The sequence below is a fragment of the Hylobates moloch genome, unplaced genomic scaffold (genome assembly GCF_009828535.3).
Source record: "Hylobates moloch isolate HMO894 unplaced genomic scaffold, HMol_V3 SCAFFOLD_6, whole genome shotgun sequence".
Taxonomy (NCBI): Eukaryota; Metazoa; Chordata; class Mammalia; order Primates; family Hylobatidae; genus Hylobates; species Hylobates moloch.
This window is the reverse complement of record NW_026652281.1, coordinates 28,929,546-28,956,141: the sequence shown is the minus strand read 5'-3', so window position 1 is coordinate 28,956,141 and position 26,596 is coordinate 28,929,546. Positions and strand designations below refer to the sequence as shown.

Here is a 26,596-nt window from a genome sequence, read left to right as displayed (position 1 = left end):
TTGACAAAATTCAACAACGCTTCCTGCTAAAAACTCTCAATAAATTGGGTATTGATGGGACATATCTCAAAATAATAAGAGCTGTCTATGACAAACCCACGGCCAATATCATACTGAATGGGCAAAAACTGGAAGCATTCCCTTTGAAAACTGGCAAAAGACAGGGATGCCCTCTCTCACCACTCCTATTCAACATAGTGTTGGAAGTTCTGGCCAGGGCAATTAGGCAAGAGAAGGAAATAAATGCTATTCAATTAGGAAAAGAGGAAGTCAAATTGTCCCTGTTTGCAGATGACATGATTGCATATCTAGAAAAACCCATCGTCTCAGCCCAAAATATCCTTAACCTGACAGGCAACTTCAGCAAAGTCTCAGGATACAAAATCAATGTGCAAAAATCACAAGCATTCTTATACACCAATAACAGACAAACAGAGCCAAATCATGAGTGAACTCCCATTCACAATTGCTTCAAAGAGAATAAAATACCTAGGAATCCAACTTACAAGGGACGTGAAGGACCTCTTCAAGGAGAACTACAAACCACTGCTCAATGAAATAAAAGAGGATACAAACAAATGGAAGAACATTCCATGCTCATGGATGGGAAGAATCAATATTGTGAAAATGGCCATACTGCCCAAGGTAATTTATAGATTCAATGCCATCCCCATCAAGCTACCAATGACTTTCTTCACAGAATTGGAAAAAACTACTTTAAAGTTCATGTGGAATGAAAAAGGAGCCCGCATTGCCAAGTCAATCCTAAGCCAAAAGAACAAAGCTGGAGGCATCATGCTACCTGACTTCAAACTATACTACAAAGCTACAGTAACCAAAACAGCATGGTACTGGTACCAAAACAGAGATATAGACTAATGGAACAGAACAGAGCCCTCTGAAATAATGCCACATATCTACAACTATCTGATCTTTGACAAACCTGACAAAAGCAAGAAAGGGGGAAAGGATTCCCTATTTAATAAATGGTGCTGGGAAAACTGGCTAGCCATATGTAGAAAGCTGAAACTGGATCCCTTCCTTACACCTTATACAAAAATTAATTGAAGATTGATTAAAGACTTAAATGTTAGACCTAAAACCATAAAAACCCTAGAAGAAAACCTAGGCAGTACCATTCAGGCCATAGGCATGGGTAAGGACTTCATGTCTAAAACACCAAAAGCAATGGCAACAAAAGCCAAAATTGACAGATGGGATCTAATTAAACTAAAGAGCTTCTGCACAGCAAAAGAAACTACCATCAGAGTGAACAGGCAACCTACAGAATGGGAGAAAATTTTTGCAATCTACTCACCTGACAAAGGGCTAATATCCAGAATCTACAATGAACTCAAACAAATTTACAAGAAAAAAACAACTCCATCAAAAAGTGGGCAAAGGATATGAACAGACACTTCTCAAAAGAAGACATTTATGCTGCCAAAAGACACATGAAAAAATGCTCATCATCACTGACCATCAGAGAAATGCAAATCAAAACCACAATGAGATGCCATGTCACACCAGTTAGAATGGCCATCATTAAAAAGTCAGGAAACAACAGGTGCTGGAGAGGATATGGAGAAATAGGAACACGTTTACACTGTTGGTGGGACTGTAAACTAGTTCAACCATTGTGGAAGTCAGTGTGGCGATTCCTCAGGGATCTAGAACTAGAAATGCCATTTGACCCAGCCATCCCATTACTGGATATATACCCAAAGGATTATACAACATGCTGCTATAAAGACACATGCACACGTATGTTTATTGTGGCATTATTCACAATAGCAAAGACTTGGAACCAACCCAAATGTCCAACAATGATAGAATGGATTAAGAAAATGTGGCACATATACACCATGGAATACTATGCAGCCATAAAAAAGGATGAGTTCATGTCCTTTGTAGGGACATGGATGAAGCTGGAAACCATCATTCTCAGCAAATTATCACAAGGACAAAAAACCAAACACCGCATGTTCTCACTCATAGGTGGGAATTGAATAATGAGAACACATGGACACAGCAAGGGGAACATACACACTGGGGCCTGTTGTGGGGTCGGGGTAGGGGGGAGGGATAGCATTAGGAGATATACCTAATGTTAAATGATGAGTTAATGGGTGCAGCACACCAACATGGCACATGTATACATATGTAACAAACCTGCACGTTGTGCACATGTACCCTAAAACTTAAAGTATAATAAAAAAAAATCACCTAGAATGTATTTCACATTTTTAATTCTTTCTCAGGGATATTATAAAAATGCAGTTGTTCCATTTTTGAAAAACAATATTTGTTGCTGTTGTTAAAAGGGAGCGATATTGGCAGTAATCACGTCAGTGTTATTTTTCATTAAATGTGAGTACTCTCAGACTAGTTATTAGGAAAGTCAAGCTGATATTCCAGGAACCGATGAAGTAGATACTTCTGGAAATGCAGACTAAAGATAGCTGGACGAGTTGGTCTTCCACCTTTCTGGAATACCCACTCCTCTAGCCCTACCATTCTGTCCTCCCTATCTGTGTCGCTTGCAATATTGCTCAAAGCTTAACTTTTATTACAGATACCTCCTCCGCCATGATGCCTTTTCTGATCTTCCCCAGCTGTCTGTTACTTCTCTGTCTCTAGATTCATAGCAGTAGAGAGTTATGTATTTGTCTTATGGCATTTACATTCTGCCTTGGTTATGGTATTTGTGTTCTTGTCAAGAATCCATCTTGCAACCTACATCCCATCCTAAAATCCTTATTTGTCCTGTTGTACTTGGCCAACATGCAGTTGGCATCTTATATTTGTGGTATTGAATCGAATAGGGGGAAAAACCCCAAACCTAACAGGTTTATTTAAATACTGTCATATGGAGGACAATTTGTAAAAACAAAATGGGCATCTGAGGACAATCCCCTGAGTGTTTTGTGTTGTGTTGGTGTTAGCATTAATGGTCTCTCCACGATGCCACTTTATACCGAAGGAAGAATTTAAAGTATGTCATTCCATCATTGTGTTTTTATGGGGCAATGCTAATTTAACTGGCAAAATACTTTGCACTATTTTGATTGCATGAACGGCTTTTTTAGTGTATTATTTTGGGGTGTGTAAATTTTTGGCAACTGTCTGGATTAAACAAACAAAAACTAAGAACGCTATGAAATAAGACCACTTGGAAGGCTCATTACCTTTTGACTTTGAGCAACTATCTAATTACCTTAAGTTCAAAGCTAATTATGGAATTCCATGTAATAATGCTTTACATTTGTCTAGTGCTCAGAGGTTTACAAAGTGCGTTCATTTGCAGAATTCGTTCAACCAATCAACTAGTCAATTAGCAAATTAATCCTTTGACCGAAATTCCTTTAAAACCATTGCATAACAAACATCGACAAGCTTGATTTGGGGATTCCTAAAATAAATAAGGGAAAGGTCTTGTTCTCCAAAGGCTTTCAGCTGAGTGAGGGGAGACAGAAATATAAACAAGTAAGTGGACTAAAATGTTGTGACTGAAGTCTGTATACACCACAGTGGGGTCAGAAGGCAGGCAGTCGGGGCTGTTCTTATTAGAAACGTATAGAGTGAAGTCCTATTTGATTCTTACTAGTGTTACTGTTGTCCACAGTTGGCAGTTGAGGGATCCAACTCAGAGAAGTAAAGCATTTTTTTTCTGAGGTGACCCTACTCTTAAGATTGCTAATGTGAATTGTCGCACCCTACAGCATCTCTCCTCTACCCACACAGTTGCTTGGATGTAAATCCTCATGTTCTAGCTGATATGAGAAAGAGAAGAAGGTAATACCACTGAGCCTGAAATGGGGGATTCTGTTTATTCAGAAAGAGCCTGTTTCCCAGAGTAACAAGAAAAACAACTTGATTGAAAATGTTACTCATCCAGAAAAGAAGAGAGAAAGGCAGACCCAAAGGCAGGGTTTTGAGCTGGAAACAGTGGCTTTGCTAAGATTTACAGGCCTGTGGGATTTCACAGTTGCATAAAGTATTAAGGAAAGTTATTTGAAAAATATTCAAGTTACTTTGACATCATTTCCCCCTAGGTAATATAGAAACTCATATTTTGGAGGTTGGGCTTCTATGAACACGAACTTTTGAAAGGAATGGGGTTTATAAGGATGACCCATTTCTCCTGCTATCACCATCCCCAGACTCCAATTTAATTTTGTTTTTATTCTGGCCACTAAAAGCCGTTAGTTTTTTCATGGGAAAGATGCTTCTCTTTAGTCATACGTTTACTGTATGGTGCCACGTTTCACTAAGTTGGTGGCATATTTATTTGCAAAGTGCCCTAAGAAGACATCCATGTGCATTTAGGATAACAATGGCAAAAGCAACTTTGTATTGGTACATATTTTCTTTGTTCTCTAAAAGAACACCTAGCATTGGATGTCAGAATGCAGCATTGCTTCAAGATGTCTAATATGAGCTAAAATTGCCCAGAAACTGTGATGGGAGGGGATTGGTCTTTATTTTCTTTTCCTCTGAATTTCGTGTAATTACATGAGAATTGTGAGCTGGAGTGCTAAATTTTATAAATTACTAAATTTTAATACCAACAGTTAGGGAAGCAGGTATCTTAACTCACCTGAAAACAAGTTTCTATTTCTCCAATGGACTAAGCAGCTCCTTATTTTTCATGATCCCTTATAGGTTAAAAAAGCTTTCAGATGATCTCCTCTGACTCTCAAGAACTCCTAGGGGAAGCATAGGAGATATTATCTGGAAAGAATGTGTTTACACTCATGAAGAAACTGAAACCCAGACTGAGGCTCTAGATAACAATAATAATGAGTTTTTTGTTATCCTCTGAACGAGTGCTGCTTAGTTCTCCATATTATTTTGCTTCTTTATAGAGAAATGCTCTCATGGTCATAGATGGTCCCTAACCCTGACTTACTCTTTTTCAAACACATGTGATTAGTTTCAAGGGAACCCGAATGAGAAAATGGATAATTCAGTACCAGCGCATCATACTTACAAGAAAAGTAACAGAAATCATATAACCCGGTGGTACAATAGTTTGAATTACTTTAATATATAAAGAGCAGCACCTAATTAAATTCTAAGCATCAAAAATTATATATCTTTGAGAGAGAACACCTGCATCAGAAGAGTTAGTTTGTATGAGGACAGCTCAGTAGGGATCCTCATTATAACACTGTATGCAGTTTAAATTGTAGGAAAAGGAAAGGAGGTGATATTACTAATATAAGCTCATTTTCTCAGGCTGCATGAACTTGGAGTTTTAAAAGGGGTCATATAAATGGTAATAACCCATATTTTTTGGCTTTTGATCCTTCTGGCTATTATAAACCTCTATGTCCTTTCTACTCATCCCCAGTGGAGTCCTCAGGGGTGGTCTGTCTGTGCTGGCTAGTTCTGTCAACCACCTGTGAATTTCTGATGTTATTCCCCCTCTGCCCTGCTTCTGGCCTCATGTTGATAGGCGGGCTGCCTTCGGAGGGGTGATAGCCTTTGCTCTCAGTCAGTACCCTCTCCTGGTACCATTTTTGCCTATGCCTCTGAATTCTTTCTTGGGGTTCTTGATGTAAGCTGGGTGGAAGTGGGATAATGCCTTCTTCTCCCTTTGGGGATACACGCGGATCTCAAAGCAAGGTTTTTAGTATATATATATTTTTATTTTTAGATGTATAGCCTTCTCTCTTTTTAGTACTGAGATCTGAGGCCATGAGGGCAGGTATGGTATGGACAAAGCAGGAAAAAAGCTTAAATGCTGTATTAAGACCATCACCTGGTCTTCCGTTTGGCTCCTCATGAAAACAGACTTTAGCCTTACTTGTTCCATTAGTTTGCCAGAGCAGCTCAGAATCCCAGCATTAAATAGAACCTAGACTCAAGCTTGGGCAATCAAAAATATCAATATTTTGTGCTCAACCCAGGGCTGGCTTTTTTCCCCTTCTATTTTCTGTTCTCTTTCCTGTATTCTTGACTTCTGATTCTTTGGTTAATTGAATTTCTTTTATCCTTGGTTTGTGAAAGCTGCTTTGAAAGCCAAAACTCCTTAGGTCAGATCTGTCTCACTGACAAAAGGGAAGGAATGAAGGAAAATCCACTGAAGCAGTTATGTATTTCCAATTAGAAGGGGGACATTCTATTTCCTTCTAGTGGTGAGTGACATCAAATCAGCTAAAAAAGGATCTCATTACCTAGGGAGGTTGTACATATACAACAAAACAAATCTAAACTTGGATTAAAAAGCAGTGTTTAAAATTAACCCAGGGAGGCAGAGCTTGCTGAATTTGCATTTGTGGGTGGCAAGTATCTAGAGGCCCTGTTCTTGTTTTACTGTCTGGAGAGAGGTGAATGTCCCCTTTCTGAATTGGAACTGCTAACAAAATTGCCGAGGAGCCACCCTCTCCCTTTACATTCCTAGCATCTCTTCAAGCTACCTCAAGCTCACGAAAATCGCAGAGGATCAGATGCCATCTGACAGTTTGCAAATTATTTGTTGGAAGGCGTTTCTCAACAAAGTAATACTTTTATTTTTGTTTTTATTTTGTTTTCAGGTCAGACAGGTAATGTGCCAATGTCATAACAAGGTTCAAGGGTGGCACATCTCTCACACGTGTTTGAACACCCAGTCATCATGCTCATGAGTTACAAAAGGATCACTCAACCAAGTAACACTTTTAGAAGGCAGAATAATGCAGTAATCTGGGTGCAGGAGGCCTGGAATTTCTCTTTTTTATTAACTATGCCACCTTTCAGGGTTAACTCCCTTCTCTACCTCCCTTGGTCTTTTCTTTTGTAAACAGGCTTCATCTACATGATCTCTCCTTCTCCAAAATGCAGAGTCTACAATTGTGGAATAGGCCTTCCTACCCAGTGAGTTTCTTCAGACCCCAGTGGAAAGTTTCTAGTTTTGAGGGGAGATGTTTTCTCTTACATTTATAGAGCACCTCCTAGGTATCAGGTATTATGCAAGGCACACTTTACATGTGTCACTTAGTAGTGATGGCAATGATGATGATGATGACAAACACTGCACATATTCTGTGCTAGACACTGTTCTAATCAGTTTACATATATTCACTTGTTTAAATCCTCATCACAAACTCTATGGAGTTGGTAATATTATGATCTTCATTTTGCAAATAAAGAAATAAACAGATAAACAAAAGAGAGCCCAAGGTCCTAGAGCTGGCCTCAGTATTCACAAACAACATAACAGTCGTCCTATGTTTATAGATGAGGAAATTGGGCTTCTAACTAACTATGGAAAACTGCCTGTGGTCACAGAGCAAGTAAGTAGCACACCTGGAAATCAAACTCATATCAAAATCATTTCAGATCCCAAGCTCTTTCCACTTTGCTGCTTTGTCTTCCCAGAGGCATTTTTGTTTTGTTTTAAACCACACAGCATGGCACTTTTAATGAAATAAAAGTTTGCCAAATGAAAAGCAGATTAATGAGATATTTGGGATGATTTGCAGTAAATAGATCTCTTTCAGAATTCTCATCTTCTCGCATTTAAACTGCTAAAGCCATAACAATAACAATTACCTCAGCCTGGTTAAGGCAGTGTGGGAGTGAACCTCTTAATGTTATTGCTCAGGGTAGACACTGGAGACCAACAACATTTTCCTTTAGCTTGCTGAGGTACAGGTCAGAAATGGGACATATCAGGTGTTGGCTTTCCCCATCAACCACTTCCTGTTCCTCTTGCTTTAGCCATGTCTTGGAACACCATTAATTTAGGAGACAAGTTGAGCTTAAAGTTTGCTCAACATTAAAAATGTAATAAATGTCAATGCCAACCTGTTTGTCAAATAGATTGGACCTAGAGCTTCAACACGACTGCCTGGGACTTGAGGAGGGCATTTTTTTTTTTTTTTTAAATAATAGTTGATCTTAGATAATCCCTGAAAATCTTCAAACATCCCTTGTGAAAATGAGAGACCAGAACAGAAATGTGATTATTTCTAGATGATATGCAACTGAACTTGAAGCCAGATGCTCACATTTATATTCAAGAAGAATGTGGGCGTCTACTTATGCTAGGTGTCGGGAATATGAGGGATATGAAGAAAAGCAAGTCTCAGTCCCTTCTCTATGAGCGAGTAATCTATTTAAGGCAAATGAGATGTAAGCTGTAATAATCTGTGCTGTGAGGGAAGCGTGCCATTTATTGCCTATTTACAAGTATTGTGTCAAGCGCTTTATATAGGAACACGGCAAGGTAAAGGGTATTATCCCCATCTCCAGGGAGGAGGGAAACTTGTCCTGGGCTGATGGCTTGTTTATTAGTGCAGCTGAAATGCAAACCCAGGTGGTTCTTTTTTTTTTTTTTTTAATTATACTTTAGGGTTTTAGGGTACATGTGCACAATGTGCAGGTTTGTTACATATGTATCCATGTGCCATGTTGATTTCCTGCACCCATTAACTCATCATTTAGCATTAGGTGTATCTCCTAATGCTGTCCCTCCCCCCTCCCCCCACCCCACAACAGTCCCCGGAGTGTGATGTTCCCCTTCCTGTGTCCATGAGTTCTCATTGTTCAATTCCCACCTATGAGTGAGAACATGCGGTGTTTGGTTTTTTGTCCTTGCGATAGTTTACTGAGAATGATGTTTTCCAGTTTCATCCATGTCTCTACAAAGGACACGAACTCATCATTTTTTATGGCTGCATAGTATTCCATGGTGTATATGTGCCACATTTTCTTAATCCAGTCTATCGTTGTTGGACATTTGAAACCCAGGTGGTTCTAATGCCAGACTTGTGCTCTTTCTCCTACATTTTACTATCAACCAAACAGAATATCATGTGGCAATTAATGGTTTAACTTATTAGGCATGCCTTCACAGGAGTTAAAGGTTTATGTAGGTAGCTCACCAAGTTGCATGACATTTTGAGACAATTATTTTTGACCTGAGGAGATTTGGAAGAATCTTGAGCAAATCAAATCTAGAAATCAAAGCAAATGTGTAATAAACATTTAAGAAATATTAGGTATTATTATTGTTGTCAATGTTGCATTAAGATTAGGCTGGCATAAAACATTAGAATCTGTTCAGTGCATGGAGCAATTACATTAAACACAAGAGTATACTCTATCACCTACTCAAGAGTAGGGTAAAGAAATAACCATGAAACCAGGTGGTAAGAGTTTCTACAGCACTGATTGCAAATATTTATCTTTGTGGCCCCAGTAATTTTGAGAGCTGTACATAGTGGGTCCTCAATAAATGTTGAATAAATGAATATTTTATTTTGCTGATTTTTGAAAGATTTTTCTACTTATAAAAAATAAAAGGAAAGTACACAACAAAACCTTTCACCCATTTATTGTGCCTTTATGTTTCTGGGCTAAGGCTTAAGGATGGTCTTCAGGTTGGCGATAGAAGAGTCCTAGTTATCATTTGGCTAGATTACTTGGGAATAAATAATGGTTTTGAATTTTGACTTGGCTACTTCAAAATGCCTGGATCAGGTCAGCAAGAGTTAATGTGATGTGTATACCAAAGAACTAGTCTTAGATGAAGTATTTACGATGGAGAAAGTAAGAATACAACTCTTATTTTGTTTTGGTCAGGGCTTAGTTGGAATATTGTGTGCGGTTGTGGGAAACGTACATTAAGACAAATATAAAGCAAGTAGGACACATTTAGGGGAAACTTGGATGGCAACAGGCTAATAAAATCTGAATGTTTGGAGGATAGGACTGTGCAGCTTTTGAAAAGACTTAAAGGGCTGAGATGATAGTCTTGAGATATTAGGAGGGCTGTCTTATGGAAGAGGAATTTAGACTTGTTCTCTGTGGCCCCAAAGGAAGCAACTAGAAACAACAGACTCTGGGAAGTAGATTTTGCCTTACAAAGAAGAGTTTTCTATCATACTTGCCCAGAGATATAGTTTTCTTTAGAAAGTGTTGAATTACCAGCCTCTGAAAGTGTGTGAATATTTGCCAGGTAACTACTTGATGGAGCCATTGTAGAGGAAATTCAAGGGTAGCATGGGGACTGGATTTCACAAACACCAGAGTCCTTCCCAATGCTGAGCATCTCAGCAGCTGCTGGATTATCTTTCCAGGCTTTGCCTCTACCTCAAGGAGGTGGGACTGGTCACCAGGGTTGGAATATACTTTTGGGGGAAGAATGATGGATGGCAGGAGATGGAAAGAATCCACAGTGGCAGAGCAGTTGCTTTGTCCATTCTAATTCTGGTCTGCCATTTTTTATTTTGACTTTTCTATACACTGCACACACCTGCTTTAGACTGTGGGAACTAGGAGGTCCAGAGACTACAACAATGTGATTTGTGATCTTCAAGTTAGAACTTCAATATCTCATGCAATTGGGTTCTTAGAAATGTTATTTGACAATGATGTTATCAGGTATTAAATATTGTCAGGCTCCAACTGTATGACAGTCTAACTTGGCTACTCTAATTTTAGGTTTATAAAACTTGTGGCTGCTTCCTTTCTCTGGAGGAAGACAGAACTTGAGTCATTTCCAAAATTGCAATGAGATAGAAATTTTGGGACACCTGAAAGACAGAGAACCAATAAAAAGGTTCCACACATCCAAGTAGTCTTAAAAATTACCCACATGGTAGATGCACTGCTCCACCAGCTCTGTGTCAGGTTGGAATCTTCAACTGTTCAGATACTCTTAAGCTTCTCTGACCCCTTTCTACCCACTAAAGAACTGAATGTGAATGACAGAAGGTTTTTGCTCATAGGTTACAGCTAAACTCCTTTAGTGACAAACAGCAAGTATTCCAGCAAAAGGAGCAGGAGGTTGACCACTTTATTGTTTTTCTCAGGGCAGATATTGTGAGCTCATGCAGCATGTAATCTTCAGTGACCTCAGTTATTATATCTAGGAACAAGTTTCTCTCTAACCATTTATAGAACTATAAACAGCAGGAAGGCATGATTTATAGACCAAGAGGCATTGTAAGCATGGGATTTGCCAGCAATTCATATTCCCCCTCTCATCGTGGATACACTGCCCATCTCTTGGAAGGGACACTGAAACCTTGGCCAGAGCCTGTTAATCCCATTTACTTTCATGGATTGATGTCAAGGGTATCAGGTCCATGGAGATTTTCAAAACTCTACAAAACAGGTTCAGTGGAAGATGTGGCTCAGTTCAGAGTAATCCTTTTGGGCCGGGAGTTTTCCTAGGCACCAGCAATCATCTGAGCCTACTTTGTAAGGATTGCTTCTCTTGCTTCTCATTTATACACAGCAACAAAGTGTCTGATGGGAAGGTTTCCTTTACAATTGTGCGTTTTATCCAAATCTCTGGGCTCTTCTATAATTAAATTTTGATTGCTGTGTAGTTATTTGAACTTCTGTGAATCTCTTTTCTACTGAAGAGTAATAATGTCTGTTAACATTATTAATTTGGCTATAGGTATATATACAAAATATGTTTCTTATGTTCTTTTTTTTTTTTTTGAGACGGAGTCTCACTCTGTCACCCAGGCTAGAGTGCAGTGGCTCAATCTCGGCTCACTGCAAGCTCCGCCTCCCGGGTTCACGCCATTCTCCTGCCTCAGCCTCTCCGAGTAGCTGGGACTACAGGCGCCCGCCAACACCCCCGGCTGATTTTTTTTTGTATTTTTAGTAGAAACGCGGTTTCGCCGTGGTCTTGATCTCCTGACCTCGTGATCCGCCCGCCTCAGCCTCCCAAAGTGCTGGGATTACAAGCGTGAGCCACCGCGCCCGGCCGTTTCTTATGTTCTTAATACATTGCTTCATAATACACCATCTCAGGAAGATCTAGTCTGTTGCAAATTTATGCAGAAGTTGAATATTTCTGTTGTTTTCTCACCACCACCGTCATCTATCTGCTAACCAGATACTATTCCCACTCTTCCCTGTTTCCATATCTTTTATTCCATTAAGAAATGGCTTAATTCCTGACTTGTTTTCCTCTAATCATTGCTAAAACATTGGTTGATAATGGTTTAAATTAAGGTATCACTTCTCACAAAAGTACTTGTATTTTAATAAGAAACTTTTAAAGTTAAATATTCAAAGTGCTGACTCTCCATGGTTAAATTTTAGGCAGTGGAAAAAATAGTTTTTGGTAAAGATAAAGCGAGTTGGGTTTATTACGCAAGACAAGCAGCATTCTCACTTTGCTTCAGATACGTGGGTATGGTGACAGGCCTGACAAATCCCTCCTTTTACAGATAAATGCAGAGATTACACTTCTGTGCTTGTGTGAAGAAAAGTAAAAGAGAAACCAGTTGGGACATTGTTTGGGCCAGGGAGAAACAAGATCCAGTACTTTGGCAATTTATTTAGGCTTTTGTTTTTATTTTGAGGGGCAGGTGGCGGGTAGGGGAGCTTAAACTAAGTTCAAGGAGCTGTGGAGAATCCAGAGATGAGAAATTATAGCCTCTACTTTCCAAGGATTTATATACTGTGTTGTGGGGAAATCAGATATGTTCATTAATAGACTGACCTGAAGGCAGAATATGAAAACTGCTATCATAGAAGAACAACTAACATGCTATAGATACGTGTAGTCCAGGCTGGGCGTGGTGGCTCATGCCTGTAATCACAGCACTTTGGGAAGCCAAGGTCGGCCTGAGGTCAGGAGTTCAAGACCAGCCTGGCCAACATGGTGAAACCTTGTCTCTACTAAAAATACAAAAATTAGCTGGGTGTGGTGGCTGGTGCCTGTAATCCCAGCTACTTGGGAGGCTGAGGCAGGAGAATTGCTTGAACCCAGGAGGTGGAGGTTGCACTGAGCTGAGATTGCACCACTGCACCGTAGCCTGGGCGACAGAGCAAGACTCTGTCTCAAACAAAACATAACAAATCAAAACAAAACAAAAACCAAACCAAACCCAAACAAACCCCAAAACCAGAAATGTATAGTGCATTCCCAATTGGATATCTGAAAAGGCTTCTTATAGAAAGTGGAACTTTAAAACAAATTGTACTTTGAACATTTGTGCTATTGAAAGAAATAACTTGAGCAAGGACCTGCACTCTATTTCAAGAGGGAAACTTGGCTTACTTGAATAGAAGATAAAGGGGAGTGTTGTGCTGTAGGCTAGAAAATTCAATAAGGATTCCACCCCTGCAGGGCTTTGAATGTTTGGTTGAATATTTTAGACTTTATTCTCCTTATATTAGGAAGGCATTTAAGATTTGAGCAGGAAAGTAATATTCTTTAAAAAAGTGTCTCCAGCCAGGATGGATTAAAGTGATGGAATGATATGCTCATTTGTCCACCATTTGGGGAAGGGTGGAAGACTGCCTCTAATTCATAAGATTTGCATTGTATCTACAGAAGCAAAATAAGCAGCATATCTTAATGCATAATCTTCGTCCCATATCTGCGTTCCTTTTTTTATCTCGGAGCAAGTATTTGGCAGCCAAGTCTTTAAAGTAATAAGAGCAAAAGATATTTGGAATAATTGTTTTAGAACCATTTGTTATTTTGCACAGACCTATGAGCAAATAGGATGGAGCCAAGGCATTTACCATACTGTGTGGTTCTGCAGAGGCTGCCATGCTATTATATATACTTTTATCTCGGGTAAAACTCTGGCTGCTGCTGCTAGAATTACTCAAAGACCCGAAGTGTCAAAAAAATAATCGAAATAGCAAAGTGAGAGTCAAGAGTTTTTCTGTTGTTTCTTGAAGTCTTGGAAAGATTGTTTCCTTTGTATTCCCTATAATCAGAATATAAAAGCCTCTCAGAAATCCAATCTTTACTAGGTCAAACATTTCAAAAGGGAGTAAAATTATTTTGCAGTTGCTTTTCAGTTTAAGGCATGTGCTTTAGGAACTTCCAAACCTTCGTCTTGAAGCTATTTATGAATAAGAAAAACAAAACAAAAAACTAAGTAAATGCCATATAATCCCAGCTACGTTGTGCTCATGTAAACATCCTAACACAGCATGATGGAAAAAGTTCCAAATTGTGATCTCACAGATCTGAGTTACAGCCCTAGTTTTGTGAAAATATAGCTTGATGGGTTTGTCAAGTTTTGTATTTAATAAGGAATTAGGATTTTTTTAATATGGTCTCTGTGCTATTCAGCAGTACTGTTTGCAAGCATTTAAAAAAAATAGAGACGGGGTCTTGCTCTGTTGCCAAGGCTTCTGTGCAGTGGTGCAATCATAGCTTAGCTCACTGCAGCCTTGAACTCCTGGGCTCAAGTGATCCTCCTGATTCGTTTCGAGTAACGGATTATACAGGTGTGCACCACCACATCTGGGCTAATTTTTTATTTTATTTTTTGTAGAGACAGGGTCTTGCTATGTTGGCCAGGCTGATCTTGAACTCCTGGTTTCAAGTGACTTTCCCACCTCTGCCTCCAAAGTGCTGGGATTCTAGGCATGAGCTTCTGTGCCTGGTCACAAGTATTTTTGACTCAGGACTCTAGAATATGGGGTGGCACATGATAAGATTGTATTTCCTGGTCAATGATTTTGAGGGGAAGTGATCTGTATGACTTCTAGGTCAGAACGTTTAATGCCCAAGTGAGAATTTCCAGAATTCTCTTTCCTTCTGTAATTCCTGGAAATTTTCCAGAAAGTGGTGGTTTTATAAGCCTGGGTGCAAGAGTGAGGACAAGGAGGAGCAAACTCCCAGCTTACCCACAGAGAGCATGCACTAGGAGCAGGAAACCTTGGTTGTTTTAAGCCACTGAGATTTTTATGGGTTATATGTTAACAATAGAATAAGCAAGCTTATTCTTGATTGACACAGTCTCTAAAGAGTGTAATGGTGATGAATGAGGGAAAGTTTCATACTTACAGAAGGTCTTCTTTTTTCTTAAATTAAAATTTTACAGACCGTTCTATACATAGATGTTAAAATTCTTTTAGGGGAAGCAAGCTTCCTATCAGTGGGAATAGTGAAACGTGGACTGGGCAACCTCTTGATGGAGGTTGCTATAGAAATTGAAGAATAAATGGTGGTTAGAGAATTTCAAAGTTCGTTCTAGTTTAAAGGTATTTAGATTTACAATTCCTGAGAGTAACTATTGCACCTTACTTTTTTGCAGCAGGTATAGTTTATAAAGTGCTTTCTCCAGTGTTAACTTATTTGTTCTCCTTTGAATAGCAAGAAATTTTATGTACTGTGCCTTCCATGGAGACTTGCACAGGTGTTAAGAAAAATGTATTTTGTAGGAGAAGCAGGATAATTCTTTACCTGAATCCCATAGTGACCAACCTCAATCTTTTAAAAAAAATTTTTAAAAAAAATTTTTGTGGGTATATAGTAGGTGTTTATGGGGTACATGAGATGTTTTGCTATAGGAATACAATGTGGAATAATCACACCATGTAAAATGAAATATCCATCCCCTCAAGCATTATCCCTGTGTTAGAATCCAATTACACTCTATTGGTTATTTTACAATGTGCAAATAAATTATTATTTACTATAGTCAACTTGTTGTGCTATCAACTGCTAAGTCTTATTCGTTCTTCCTAGCTATTTTTTTTTCTGTACACATTAACTATCTCCACCTTCCCCTCAACCCCTCACGACCCCTCCCAGCCTCTGGTAATTATCCTCCTACTCTCTATCTCTGTGAGTTCAATTGTTTTGATTTTAAAATCTCCCAAATAAGTGAGAATGTGTGATATTTGTCTTTCCCTGCCTGGCTTATTTCAATTAGCATAATGACCTCCAGTTCCATCATGTTGTTGCAAATAACAGGATCATTCTTTTTCATGGCTGAATAGTACTCCATTGTGTATGTGTGCCACATTTTCTTTATCTGTTCATCTGTTGATGGACACTTAGGTTGCCTCCAAATTATGGCTATTGTGAGCAGTGCTGCAACAAACATAGCAGTGCAGCTATCTCTTCAATATACTGATTTCCTTTCTTTTGGGTATATACTCAGTAGTGGGACTGCTGGATCATATGCTAGCTCTATTTTTAGTTTTTTGAGGAACGACCAAACAGTTCTCCATAGTGGTTGTACTAATTTACCTTCCTACCAACAGTGTACAAAAGTCCCCTTTGCTTTACATCCTCACTAGCATTTTTTATTGCCTGTCTTTCGGATTTAAGCCATTTTAACTAGGGAGAGATACTATCTCATTATAGTTTTGATTTGTATTTCTCTGATGATCAACGATGTGATGTTAACCACCTTTTCCTATGCCTGTTCCTCATTTGTATGTTTTCTTTTCATAAATGTCTATTCAAATATTTGGCCCGTTGTAAAATCAGATTATTAGATTTTTCCCTTAGAGTTTTTGAGCTCCGTATATATTCTGGTTATTAATCCCTTGTCAGATCAGTAGTTTACAAATATTTTCTCACATTCTGTGGTTGTCTCTTTACTTTGTTGACTGTTTCCTTTGCTGTACAGAAGCTTTTTAACTTGATGTAATACCATTTGTCCATTTTTGCTTTGATTGCTGTTTGCCTCAAGAAATTTTTGTCCAGACCAATGGCCTCGAGAGTTTCCCCTATGTTTTCTTCTAGTAGTTTTATAGTTTGAGGTCTTAGATTTAAGTCTTTAATCAATTTTGATTTGATTTTTGTATATGGTGAGAGATAGGAGTCTAGTTTCATTCTTCGGAATTTGGATATCCAGTTTCCCCAGCACTACTTACTAAGGAGATCGTCTTTTCCCCAGTGTATGTTTTTAGCACTGTTGTCAAAAATGAGTTCACTGTGGTTGTGTAGATTTGTTTCTGGATTCTTTTTTCTGTTCGATTGGTCAATGTGTCTGTTTTTATGCTAGTACCATGCTGTTTTGGTTACTGTATCTTGATGGTATAATTTGAAATCAGGTAATGTGATTCTTCTAGTTTTGTTCCTTTTGCTCAAGGAAGCTTTGGCTATTCTGTGTCTTTTATGGTTTCATATAAATTTTAGGATTGTTTTTTCTATTTCTGTGAAGAATGTCATTAGTATTTATATAGGAATAGCACTGAATCAATAGATTGCTTTGGGTAGTACTGACACTTTAATATTCTGATTTTACAATCCATTAACATGGAATAACTTTCCATTTTTTTGTATCCTCTTCAAATTCTTTAGTCAATGTTTTATAGTTTTCATTGTAGAGATATTTCACTTCTTTGGTTAATTCCTAGGTATTTAATTTCATTTGCGGCTGTTGTAAATGAGATTACTTAAATTTTTTTTCAGATTGTTCACTCCTGGTATATAAAAATGCTGCTGATTTTTGTATGTTGATTTTGTATCCTGCAACTTTACTGAATTTATCAGTTGTAATAGTTTTTTGGTAGAGTTTTTAGGTTTTTCCAAATATAAGAGCATATCATCTGCAAATTAGAATAATTTGACTTCGTCCTCTCTGATTTGGATGCCCATTATTTTTTGTCTCGTCTCATTGCTGTGGCTAGTACTTCTTGTACTATGTTGAATAACAATGTTGAAAGTGGGCATCCTTATATTCCAAATCTTAGAGGAAAGGCTTTCAGTTTTTCCCCATTCAGTATGATATTAGCTGTGGGTCTGTTGCATGTGGCTTTTATTATGTTGAGGTATTTTCCTTCTATACCTAGTTTTTCTAGGGGTTTTATCATGAAGGGATGTTGAATTTTATCAAATGCTTTTCCAATGTCAATTAAAATGATCATATAGTTTTTGTCCTTCATTCTGTTGATATGATGTATCACATTGATTTATTTGCATATGTTGAACCATGCTTGCATCCCTGGGAAAAATCCCACTTGGTCATGATGAATGATCTTTTTAAAATTTTATCGAATTTGGTTTGCTAGTATTTTGTTGAGGATTTTTGCATCAATATTCATCAGATATATTGGCCTGAAGTTTTCTTTTCTGATGTGTCTTTGTTGGTTTTGGTAACGGGGTAACACTGGCCTCACAGAATGAGTTTGGAGGTAGTCCCTTCTCTATTTTTTGGAATAGTTTGAGTAGGATTGATATTAGTTTTTCTTTAAATGTTTGGTAGAATTCAGCAGTAAAGTCATAGAGTCCTGGCCTTTTCTTTACTGGGAGAAATTTTATTATGGTTTCATCTCGTTTGTTGTTATTGGTCTGTTCAGGTTTTGGATTTCTTCATGGTTCAATCTTGTAGGTTGTATGTATCTCGGAATTTGTCTATTTCTTCTAGGTTTTCCAATTTATTGGTATACAGTTGTTCATACTAGCCACTAATGATCATCTGACTTTCTGCAGTATAAGTTGTAATGTCTCCTTTTTCATCTCTGATTTATTTGGATCTTTTCTCTTATTCTCTTAGTCTGGCCAAACGTTTGTCAATTTTGTTTAACTTTTCAAAAACCCAACTTTTTGTTTCATTGATATTTTGTATTGTTTTCATTCACTTTCACTTATTTCAGCTCTGATTTTTATTATTTATTTGGTTAATTTTGCATTTGGCATGCTCTTGCTTTTCTAGTTCTTTAAGGTGCACTGTTAGCTTGTTTGAAGTTTTTCTTCCTTTTTGATGTTGTAGGCACTTGGAGGTATAAACTTCTCTCTTAGAGCTGCTTTTGCTGTGCGTCATAGGTTTTGGTATGTTTTGTTTCCATTGTCATTTGCTTCAAAAATTTTTTCAATTTCCTTCTTAATTTCTTCATTGACGCACTGGTCATTCAGGAGCATATATTTAATTTCCATGTATTTGTATAGCTTCCAAAATTCCTTTTGTTATTGATTTCTGGTTTTATTTCATTGTGATCAGAGAAGATGCTTGATATGATTTCATCTTTTTGAATGTTTTTAGACATGGTTGGTGACTTAACATATGATCTGTCCTTGGGAATAATCCATGTGCTGAGGAAAAAAATTTGTATTCTGTAGCTACTGGATGAAATGTTCTGTAAATATCTATTAGGTCAATTTGGTCTATAGTGCAGACTAGGTTTGACGTTTCTTTGTTTATTCGTCTGCAAGGTCTTTCCAATGCTGAATGTGGGGTGTTGAAGTCATCAGCTATTATTGTATTGATGTCTATCTCTCTCTTCAGCTCTAATAATATTTCCTTTATATATCTATGTGCTCCAGTGTTGGGTACATATATATTTAAGATTGTTATATCGTCTTGCTGAATTGACATCTTTATTATTGTATAGTGGCCTTTTTTGTCTCCTTGCATAGTTTTTGTCTTAAAATCTATTTTGTCTGATGTAAATACAGCTGCTACTGCTCCTTTTCAGTTTCTATTGGCATGGATTATCTTATTTCTCCCCTTTCTTTTATTTCTATGTGTGTCTTCATAGGTGAATTGTATTTCCTGTATGCAACAGATCCCCAGGTCCTGTTTTTTTGAAAATCCACGCAGCCATTCCATGTCTTTTGATAGACTAATTTAGTCGATTTATATTCATTGTTAATATTGATAAGTAAGGACTTATTCCTACAAATTTTTTATTTGTTTTCTGGTCTTCTGTCCCTTCTTTCTTCTCTTTCTGCTTTCCTTTTAGTGAAGGTACTTTTCTTTGGTGATATGATTTAGTTTCTTGCTTTTCATTTTTTCTATATTCATTGTATGTTTTTTGGTTTGAGGTTACCATGTGGCTTACAAATAGTATCTTATAACCCATTATTTTAAGTTGATAACAACTTTGCATAAACAAGCAAGCCAAAGGAAAGTTAATAAAGATGTTATGCCTTAATTTTGTCTCCTGATTTTTAACTTTTTGTTATTTCTATTTATATCTTATTGTACTTTCTATGTCTTGAAAAGTTGTTGTAGTAATTATGTTTGTTTTGTCCATCATTTAGTCTTTCTACTTAAGATAATTTATACACTGCAGCTACAGTTTTTTAATATTCTGTGTACTTACTATTACCAGTGAGTTTTTTTTTTTTTTACCTTCAGTTGATTTCTTATTGCTCATTAACATCCTTTCTTTCTGACTGAAGCACTCCCTTTAGCATTTCTTGTAGGACAGGTGTGGTGTTGATTAAATCCCTCAGCTTTTGTTTGTCTGAAAAAGTCTTTATTTTTCCTTCATGTTTGAAGGATATTTTCGTGGATATATTATTCTAGGGTAAACATTTTTCCTTCAGCACTTTAAATATGTCATGCCACTCTCTCCTGGTTTGTAAGGTTTCCCCTGAAAAGTCTGGTGCCAGATGTATTGGAGCTCCATTGTATGTTTTTTTGTTTGTTTGTTTGTTTTTTTTTGTTTGCTGCTTTTAGGATCCTTTTTTTATTCTTGACCTTTGGGAGTTTGATGATTAAATTCCTTGAGGTTATCTTCTTTGGGTTAACTCTGCTTGGTGTTCTATGACCTTCTTATACTTGGATGTTGAAATCTTTCTCTAGGTTTGGAAAGCTTTCTGTTATTATTCATTTGAATAAACTTTTAACTCCTATCTCATTCTCTACCTCCTCTTTAAGGCCAACAACTCTTAGTTTTGCCCTTTTGAGACTATTTTCTAGATCCTGCAAGTGTACTTCATTGTTTTTTTAAAATCTTTTTTCTTTTGTCTCCTCTGACTGTATATTTTCAAATAGCCTGTCTTTAAGCTCAATGAATTTGTTCTTCTGCTTGATCAATTCTTCTATTAAAGGACTCTGGTGTATTCTTAAGTACGCCAATTGTGTTTTTCTTGTCCTTAATTTCTGCTTAATTATTTTTAATTATTTCAATCTCTTTGTTAAATCTGATGTATAGAATTCTGAGTTCCTCTGTGTGCTATCTTGAATTTATTTGAATTTCCTCAAAATAGCTACTTTGAATTCCTTTTCTGAAAGATCACATATTTCTGTTTCTCCAGCATTGATTCCTGGTGCCTTATTTTGTTCATTTGATGAAGTTTTGTTTTCTTGGATGGTCTTGATACTTGTAGATGTTCGTCTGTGTGGGCATCGAAGAGATAGGTATTTACTGTTGTCTTCTCAGTTTGGACTTAGTACTTGTCCTTCTTGAGAATACTTTTTTTGAAACGACTTGGGTGTTGTGATCTAAGCTATATCTGCTTTAGGGGGCACCCCAAGCGCAGTAACGCTGTGGTCCTTGCAGACTCCTGGAGGTACCACCTTGATGGTCTTGCACAAGATCTAGAAAAATTATCTGTATTACCAGGCAGATATTTTTGTTCTCTTCCCTTACGTTCTCCCAAACAAACACAGTCTCTCTGTTCTGAGCCACCTAGAGCTGGTGATGAAGTGACACAAACTCCCATGAGGCCACCACCTCTATGATTGTACTGGGTCAGACCTGAAGGCAGCACAGCACTGGGTCTCACCAAAGGCCTACTGTAACCACTCCCTGGCTACCGCTTATGTTCACTTAAGGCCCTGGGACTCTACTGTCAGCAGGTGGTAAAGCCAGAGAGGTTTGTGTCCTTCCCTTCACGGTGGCAAGTTCCCTGAGGCCCTAGGTATTTTCAGAGGTGTCGTCTAGAAGTCAGGGACTAGAGTCAAAAACCTTAGAAGTTTACCTGGTGTCCTATTGTACTGCAGCTGAGCTGGCACTCAAATCGCAAGATGCAGTCTTTCCCACTCGTCTCTCCCCTTTCCAAAGGAAGAGGAGCCACACCCCATGATGTGAGTGGCAGTGGGGTGCTCTTTTATAGCCATATTGCATGTTGCTCTTTTATAGCCACACTCGCTTTTCTCTCACTCTCATCCCCTCCTTCACCACTGGCAACCATTAATTGATTTTTCGTTTTTATACTTTCCTTACTCCAGGAATGTTTTATAAGTGGAATTACACAGTATATAACATTTTGGCATTGACTATTTTTTTCCCATCTCTGTGTAATTCTCTGAAGATTCATCCAAGTTTGATCCATTTTATTGCTAAGTAGTATTCAAAGTAAGAAAGTACCACAGTTTGTTTAGTAATTCACCCACTGAAGGACATCTCAGTTGTTTCTAGTTTTTGGCTATTATGAACAAGCTGTTATGTAGGTTTTTGTATGCAGGTTTTTCATTTCTTTGGGACAAATGTCCAATAATGTAATTGCTGGGTAATAAGGTAGTTATGTGTTTCAGCTGCCATACTTTTGGCTGTAACATTTTACATTTCTAGCAGCAATGTATGAATGATCCAACATCCTCATCAATATTTGATGTTGTCACTTTTTTTATTGTAGTCATTCCAATAGGTGTGTAGTGATACAATGTGCTTTTACTTTGCATTTTCCTAGTGGATAATGATATTGAATATCTTTTCATGTGCTTAGCCTCCTGAGTAGCTAGGACCAGAGCCATGTGCTACCACCCCCAGCTAATTTTTAAAAATTTCTTTTTGTAGAGAAGGGTTCTTGCTGTGTTGCCCAGGTTGGTCTGGAACTCCTGGGCTCAAGGGATTCTCTTGCCTCCACCTCTCAAAGTGCTGGAATTAGAGGCATGAGCTACTGTGCTAGGCCAGTGGTATTGTTTTAATTTTGGTGTTCGTGTGTCTGTTGCTAATATATAGAAACACAATTGATGTAATTTTATCTTCTGCCCTGTAACTTTGCTGAATTCATTTATAGAAGTTCTCTCTCTCTTTCTTTTTTCCTTTTTCTTCCTTCTCTACCTTTGTTCCTCCTCTTCCTCCTCCTCCTCCTCCTGCTCCTCTTCTTTCTGTAGATTTTCTGGGATTTTCTACACAATCATGCCACCTGGAAATAGGAAGTTTTATTTCTTTCGTTCTCTCTTGTGTGACCTTTTTTTATCTTTTTTGCCCTTTGCACCGGCTTGAACATCCAGTTTTATGCTAAGAGCATTATTATTAAGAACATTGAGAGTAGACAGCTTTGCCATGTTCCTGTTCTTAGGAGAAAAACATTCAGTTTTACCATCAATGTTAGCTATAGGCTTTATGTAGATTTTCTCTACTGAGTTGTGAAATTTCTTCTCTATTCCTATTTTTATAAGAACAACTTTTTTTGAAAAAAGATATGGGGTCTTGCTATGTTGTCAGGATGGCCTCAAACTCCCGGGCTCAAGTGATCTTCTCACCTCAGCCCCCCAGTAGCTTGGACTATAGGAGTACCACACCAACCCAGCTAGAATGAATATTTTAAAATGCTTTAAAAATTTTTGCATCGGTTGATTTCCTTTTTCTTCTTCAGCCTATACAATTTTTCTTTTTTAGCCTATAAATACAGTGGATTATACTGATTGAATTTTGAAGGTTGAATCAGTCTTGCATCCTTGGAATAGACCCCACTTGGTCATGGTGTGTAATTCTTTATACATATTGCTGAATTCTGTTTTCTAATATTTTATTAAGAATTTTTGCATCTATATTTGTTAGGGATATTGGTATGTAGTTTTCTTTTTTGTTGCTATCTTTGTCTGATTTGGTATCAGCGTATTACTAACTTCATAAAATGAATTGAGAAATCATCTCTCTTCCTCTTTTCTGGAAGAGATTGTGTAGAATTAATGTTAATTCTTCTTTAAACAGTTGACAGAATTTCCCAGTGAAACCATGTAGTCATGGAGATTTCTTTTCTGGGAGTTTAACAATTACAAATTCAATTTCCTTTATAGTTATAGGGCATGAAATTTACTTATTTCAAATTGGGTGAGTTGTAGCAGTTTGTATTTTTTGAGAAATTTGTCCATTTCATCTAAGTTGTCAAATTCATGTCCATAGCATTGTTTGTGGGGTTTCCTTGCTATTTTTTTGATGTCTGCAGGGTCTGTAATTATATCTTTGCTTTATTCTTAATATTGTCAATTTTCTAGGAGTGGCAGGCTCGCTGGTTTGTTCTTAATATGTGTATATTTTTAGTTACACAAGTTATATGTTGGTACATTTTTGTTATAGAATTCTAACCATCCAGAGTATGAAATATAAGGAGTAGAGTTCTCTTTCATTCTCTTCTGCACCTGTTCCTCTCATCCTCCTTCTTGACTCAGAGATAAGGAAAGTGAACAGTTTGGGGTATGTCTTCCGGGACTGTGACTCCTACCCCTAAGTAATATTTGGTCATCTGGTGGACATTTTTTCCCTGACTCTTCAAGGATCAGAAGGAGTTTTGATGATGAAACTGATGGTGGGGGAAGTCAAAGAGGAACAGAGGAAAGCCAGAGGGGGAGGTCAAAGGGAGGAACAAACAGCCATCTTTGTCTGGTACAAGAGGAGGCTGCTTTGATCTAGTGTCCCCACATGTTTCACACATGAAGGCTATGACTTCAGGGGCAGATGTAGAATGGGCTCTGTTGGTGGGGTACCAGATGAAGGAGTCCACAAGCCTAGCTTCTGGAAAATATCTGATCTTTCAGCAAATTCTGTTGTCTCTTCCTACAAAATACATCCAGAAGATGACCACTATCCATTATTTTCACAACTAACATTGTGATCCAAACCAGTCTCATCTCTCTCCTGGATTATTGCAATAGGCCCACTGTTCTCTCTGATTCGGCCTTTGCCTTCTAAAAGTCTATTCTCAACACAGTTACCAGAGTGATCTTTTCAAATGTAATTTCTCATGCAAAACTCTCCAAGCTTCCCATGTCACTGAATCTAAAACTAATCAATTATCTAGACCTAACTACCTGTTTACAAGGCAATGCAGCTCATAGGGGAACATCTAGATAACATCACAAGAATACAATTAACCATTTCCAAACTGTGGAAAATTCTAGAAGATAAATTACTTAGTTTTTTCCAACAGGTAAATGCCTTAAAAAGGGAGGGAGAACTGTTGTAGTCTAAAAGATGTATCGACCAATCACAATGTGTGGACTTTGTTTGGATCTTGATCTCAACAATACAGTTATACAAAGATATTTTAGCATATTTGGAGGAAATTGAGTATAGCTTGGTTATTAAATTATGTAAAAGAATTATGATTAAATTCATTTGGTGAGATAATGATATTTCTGTATGTTTTTTAAAAGTTCATATCTTTGTAGGTACATACTGCTGCATTCAAGGAGAAATGACATAATGTCTGGAATTTGCTTTAAAATACAGCAAGTCCCCCACTCCTCTATCTCAAACACCTAAATAAAAAGAAATGAACAAAAGACTAGAAGTGTGTGTGTGTGGTGGATGGAACAAGAATGGCAGAATACTGATAACTGTTGAAACTGGATTATGTGTACATGAAGCTGCATTCCTATTATACAATTCTCTCTACTTTAGTGTGAAAATTTCTACCACACAAAAAAATGCTCTTTGGCCCCTCTTTTTTAGGGATTCTTTAAGAAACTGGAGATTTAATCTCATCAGCAGTTTTTTACAAGGCTACATTTGCCCTATCTTCATTCTCCTTCTGCCTGGGGACAGTCTGCAGTGCCCTTTCAAATTTGGGCCCATCTTGGTCCTCTGGGTGTTTCTACTGCTTTTTTAATGCACTGACTTCTGGGAGTCCCCCTCACACTTGTCAACTAATAGTCCCACTGGATTGGGGCCGCTGCCCCAAATGAAGTGTCTCTAATTTTAGATTGGAATCAGGAAGATCCAGATGGGTTGCCACTTATAACTGGTATACATTTCAGCCCATGAGCAGAGATGTGCAGGAAATAGTATGCAATTTTCTTATATAACTCCATTTAATTTGTAATTTCAGCCTTGGTTCTGTTGGTGTCCTGTTTGGATTTCCACCCCTCTCTATTTGGAAATCATACGGGGCTGAGGTTTTGAGGGTGGGGTGAGAGCATAGTCTCTGGTTATTGGAGCATACAGCTGAAGTTTAGATGCCCATCAGCTCAGTTGCAGGGGCATCTTTAGGTGGTGTGGCTCCTATGCCATGTGTGAGACAGGTCGCCATGATTCTGCCTGTACGCATAATACAGCCAGCCCTTCTTGAAGATTTTGCCACGTGTACCTCTTCAGCCACATTTTAGAGGGCTCCTCTCCTCCATAGTTTGAAGATCCCTCTCTCTCTCTCTGACCTAATCAGTACCTCTCAACACTGTAGTAGAGTAAGAAGGGGGCATGCCTAATTAAAAAAATCCTGCTTCCGTTATGTTTCTGCTAACTTTCCTCTTTCCTATAGAGTTTGAGATTTTAGAAATAAAAGTCAGGTGGGGTGTGGTGGCTCATGCCTATAATCCTAGCACTTTGGGAGCCTGAGGCAGGAGGATAGCTTGAGGCTAGGAGTTCAAGACCAAACTGGGCAACATACTGAGACCCTGTTTCTAAAAAAAAAAAAAAAAAAATTAGCCAGATGTGGTGACTCTTGTCTGGTGCCTGTTGTCCCAGCTACTCGGGAGGCTGAAGTGTGAGGATCGCTTGAGCCTAGGGGTTGAAGTGACCTATGATCACACCACTGCACTTCAGCCTGGGCAACAGAGAAAGACCCTATCTCTGAACAAACAAAATAAAATAAAAACGACAACAAAAAAAAAAAAGGAAGAAAATTCAAGATGATTAACATGCTATTGCTGCTTTCAGCCCTGCCGTACCCCTCCTCTGAGCAATGAACACAAAGCCTGCTACCTGCTTGAGTCCAGAAGGGAAATGGTGAAAAAAAAGGAGAAAAGAAAAAAATTAAACAGAAACATGTTGACATCTCAAAATATTCTGCCACATTTGAAATATGGGAGAGTTGAATTCATTAGAGGACTTTTATTGGAAAAAAAGGAATTGTCCTTGTCTCTGCAGTTGCATAGACTGTGTTGGACCTAGGTCCACAGAACGCTGTGATGTCATCATTGAGGTCAGAGAATCTGCTGTGGGCCTGGTGACCTTTGAACCTTAACAGCCCTGC

General features: G+C 38.0%; 1 non-coding gene across 1 annotated transcript; it reads right to left on the bottom strand.

The window, feature by feature from the left end:
• Positions 1-6,541: 6,541 nt before the first annotated feature.
• LOC116472102 (small nucleolar RNA U13) lies at positions 6,542-6,645 on the bottom strand. Its single transcript, XR_004249007.1, has one exon. It is a non-coding gene; the product is annotated as a small nucleolar RNA U13 (small nucleolar RNA).
• Between the last annotated feature and the right edge of the window lie 19,951 nt (positions 6,646-26,596).